Consider the following 4,773-nt stretch of genomic DNA (forward strand, 5'->3'; position numbering starts at 1 on the left):
TTTACTACGAAAAAAAAAAATATATCTTGTAATTTTTTTTTATTTTTGTTGAAAACTGAACCGAGGGTTTAAACCGACACACAACAAAAAATCAAAAAGTTATATTGAAACATAAAAGAAAAGAAATGTTTGTGTCTTAAGTCTTTCATATCTAGCGAGACATTGTCGACAGCAAATGTATGAATGAACGGTGTTTGTGTCTTAAGTCTTTCGTTTCATAAAACAACATGTGCTGCTGCTGCTGCAAAAAAAGAAATAAAGGCACTCGCTCTCTTATTGTTTGTGTTCATAATAAAAAAATAAAAATAATAACAACACAAATGATGACAACAATAAGCATAACAACAACATCAATGACTGCTGGCTATAGACCCGTTTAACTTGTTGTTTCTTTTTTTGTTACTGCTGCTTACTTTCTTGTTACAAATAAAAGTAAAAATTCATGTAGTAGTTGTTGTAGTTGGGAAAAAAAGCTTCCTGTTTAAATGAGTAAAAGAAAATGTAAATGTAGCGATTAACAGGCTTAATGGCCGGCAAAAGGTTACTGGATGTTTAAAAAATAATCAACACACACGCATTTATACTTTTACTCAGCTCTCTTGTGTAAGAAAAACAACAACAACAAAAGTATTAAGAATGTTAAAGAAAGCATCTCTTTTGATTGTGATTTCTTGTTTAAGCCAGAGATGGATAATTCAGAACGATAGTCTAGTCTATAGTCTAGTCTATAGTCTAGTCTATAGTCTAGCCTATAGTCTAGTCTATAGTATAGTCTATAGTCTAGTCTATAGTCTAGTCTATAGTCTAGTCTATAGTCTAGTCTATAGTCTAGTCTATAGTCTAATCTATAGTCTAGTCTATAGTCTAGTCTAGTAGTCTAGTCTAGTCTAGTCTAGTCTATAGTCTAGTCTATAGTCTAGTCTATAGTCTAGTCTATAGTCTAGTCTATCTATAGACTAGTCTATAGTCTAGTCTATAGTCTAGTCTATAGTCTAGTCTATAGTCTAGTCTATAGTCTAGTCCTATAGTCTAGTCTATAGTCTAGTCTATAGTAGTCTATAGTCTATTAGTCTAGTCTATAGTCTAGTCTATAGTCTAGTCTATAGTCTAGTCTATAGTCTAGTCTATAGTCTAGTCTATAGTCTAGTCTATAGTCTAGGTCTATAGTCTAGTCTATAGTCTAGTCTATAGTCGTAGTCTATAGTCTAGTCTATAGTCTAGTCTATAGTCTAGTCTATAGTCTAGTCTATAGTCTAGTCTATAGTCTAGTCTATAGTCTAGTCTATAGTCTAGTCTATAGTCTAGTCTATAGTCTAGTCCTATAGTCTAGTCTATAGTCTAGTCTATAGTCTAGTCTATAGTCTAGTCTATAGTCTAGTCTATAGTCTAGTCTATAGTCTAGTCTATAGTCTAGTCTATAGTCTAGTCTATAGTCTAAGTCTATAGTCTAGTCTATAGTCTAGTCTATAGTCTAGGTAGTCTATAGTCTAGTCTATAGTCTAGTCTATAGTCTAGTCTAGTCTATAGTCTAGTCTATAGTCTAGTCTATAGTCTAGTCTATAGTCTAGTCTATAGTCTAGTCTATAGTCTAGTCTATAGTCTAGTCTATAGTCTAGTCTAGTCTATAGTCTAGTCTATAGTCTAGTCTATAGTCTAGTCTAGTCTATAGTCTAGTCTATAGTCTAGTCTATAGTCTAGTCTATAGTCTAGTCTATAGTCTAGTCTATAGTCTAGTCTATAGTCTAGTCTATAGTCTAGTCTATAGTCTAGTCTATAGTCTAGTCTATAGTCTAGTCTATAGTCTAGTCTATAGTCTAGTCTAGTCTATAGTCAAGTCTATAGTCTAGTCTATAGTCTAGTCTATAGTCTAGTCTAAAGTCTAGTCTATAGTCTAGTCTAAAGTCTGTCCATAGTCTTGTCCATAGTCTAGTCTATAGTCTAGTCTACAGTCTTTTAGTCTAGTTATCCATCACTGCTTAGCTTTTTTTGGGAGAGAGTATGAAGAAAATTGTAATCAACTTGTTTTTCCAGCTTTCTTTCTCTTTTTTGGTTTATTTACTCTCTTTTATTTGTGTCTATTTGTAGCGATTTCCTCTTAAGATTTATTTAAGGAATTTTGTGTTTTTTTCGTTGATACATTCAATTAACTTTGTTAATGAAATCGATGTTTTTTGGACATTATTATAATTATTATGTTTAATTAAATTTAATGCAGCGATAACTATGAGTCAAGTTTGTTTTTTCCTTTTTTGTAATTAACTTGTTAATTTTTTTTTTATTTTTTAACATCTTCCTAGTTTGTTGTTATAAATGTTAATACACTGACAGTTGTCACGTTTTGTTTATGTTGTTTTGGTTTATATCTTGCAACAGCCTCTTGTTTTTGCTTTTGCCACTTGTTATACATGCCTTTTCCAGCTAAATTACAAGAAAATATGTTTTTCTTTTGATGTGTTCACAGAGACGTTAAAACTGTGGTTAATTGCTGCAATTAAAAAATAAAGAAAAGAGAGAAGAAAAAACGTTAATAAATTGTGTGTAAGATTACTATACAAGAGGTGTAATTTTAAAGAAAATTATAGATTATTTATAAAAATAGTTTATTATAATGAAATTTAAAAAAATATTGAGACTTTTTTGTTTAAATTTTATAAAATTATCGTTAAAAACGTAAGTTTATGTAAATTTTGTTCTTGTTCTTTTTATTATTTTAGCAATTGCTTGCTTTGTTTACATTGCTCGCCAATGTTTACCTTTTTGTTTTGTGCCAGACGTGGGAGTAACTTATGGTTAGATCTTTTAAGTTTTTTGTTTATTTAGTTTAAAATTTGTTTATATTAATAAAAATTTAACAAAATGAAAGTTTTTAATAGTTTTATGTGTAATTTCTTTAGTTTAGCTAATTTTTTTTAAGTTAAAATGTGTTTAGCTTTCAATTTTCTCATTTTTGTTAGAACAAGGCTGGGATTAGGCAATTACTTGTTTATTTTAAGTTAAAATTTTAGGGAATTTTGCGGTTTTTGATAGATTTAAAATATCATAGATTTAAAATAGATAGATTTAAAATATCAAGAGATTTTAATGTTAAATATTCGATTTAAGTTATTTATTATGAAAATATGTTTTATGTGTTTTATTTAAATATTTTTTGTTGAATTTTTTATAAATTTGATTATAAGTTAGAGTGTTTTTAATTATTTCCTCAAGCTATCAATTTAGTTTTGATTTTATTCAAATTTATTTTAAGCGTAATTTATAAAAAAAAACTCTGCATGTGAATGAACTTGTTTGTTTTAATATTTTTTTTTTTTTTTTTTTGCTTAAGCTTTAACCACTAATTTTAAAAATAAATATAAAAATTTATAAAGCCAAAATCTTTGTTATTAAACAGTCAAAAGAAAACAAAAAAATATTTTGTTTTTTTTCTGTTTATTTTTAATATTTTATATTAAAAAAAACAACAAATTGAGGACATTGAAATTTAAAAGTAAGACGAAATACAAAATTAACAAAATAATGAAATCAAGAAGTTTAATTATTGATGTGAAATAAATCATTTTAATTGTCGAGACCAAAACACGTGTTTTTTTATTTAAATGGAAAGTTTTAAAGAATTGTTATTAAGATTAATATCAAATCCTAATAAAAATGTTCCATTTTAGTTTAGTTTTTTTAACATTAAAAAAAAAAAAAACAAACATGTCTGAGCATAACATAACATAACACAGCAGGTTTGTGTTTTTTTCTTTAAAAGGGTTTGTTTCGGTGTGTTTATCATTATTATAACATCTTTTTTATATGTTTTGTTAAAAGTAATTAAACTTTCTTTTAATTAAATTAACGTGCTTTAAACAGCGTTTAAAACTAACCTCTGGCGTCACACTTGAAATTGAAACATAAATATAAATTTCACTTTTAACACAACAAAATTGTTCAACATTTTCTTTAATGTTTAAAGTAATTAACAATTTTCACTTTTTTTTTTGGGGGGGGGGGGGTATTTTTCTTGGCCAATTATTAAAAAATTGAAAACAAAAACCTCTTAAATTCAACACAAAATGCAAAATAACCATTAATATGTAAAACTAATTATTAAAAAATAAAATAGTAATTTGCTTAAGTCTAAAAGCTCTCTTTTATTCCAAAGCCGCCATTTTTTTATAATTTTCATTGATCTTTGTTTCTTTTATACAAATTTTTTCAAACACAATTTGATTTATTTTCAGGTTTTTTAGCAAAAATAAAAAAAAAACATAAAAAAAAACTAATAAATTTATAATTGGCAAATTTTGCAAAATTTTGAAAAAAAAACGTTAAGAAACCTGTGCCAAGCTAAAACTGAAACCTTCAATGAAAATTAGTTGAGTTTTTTTTAACAACTACCGACAAAATTAAAACAACAACAGCAACAATAACTTTAAGAAAAAAACGTGTCAGTTTGAATGTTAAAAGTTACCATAATCTCAAAAGATTGTTATTGTTTATTTGCACACATAATGATGATTATCTGAGTTTAAACAAAAAATAGAAACCAATCTAATAAAATAAGCAAATAAAAATGTTACCGCAATAAACCAGTTTTTTCTAAATAACAATTTAAATTAAAACAAATAAGTAGTTTAAAAGGTCTGGACTCTGATCTAGAGTCTGTAGATGAGACTATAGATAACAATTCAGGACCCCTTATAGATCGAAATATAGATTACACTATAGAACAGACTAGAGTTCAGTTATAATTCAGATCAGATTATAGATCAAACTATTGAACAGACT

This window comes from Lucilia sericata, unplaced genomic scaffold (genome assembly GCF_015586225.1).
Source record: "Lucilia sericata isolate MDLA Ls3-8-SP2 unplaced genomic scaffold, ASM1558622v1 Contig000265F_arrow, whole genome shotgun sequence".
NCBI classification, from domain to species: Eukaryota; Metazoa; Arthropoda; class Insecta; order Diptera; family Calliphoridae; genus Lucilia; species Lucilia sericata.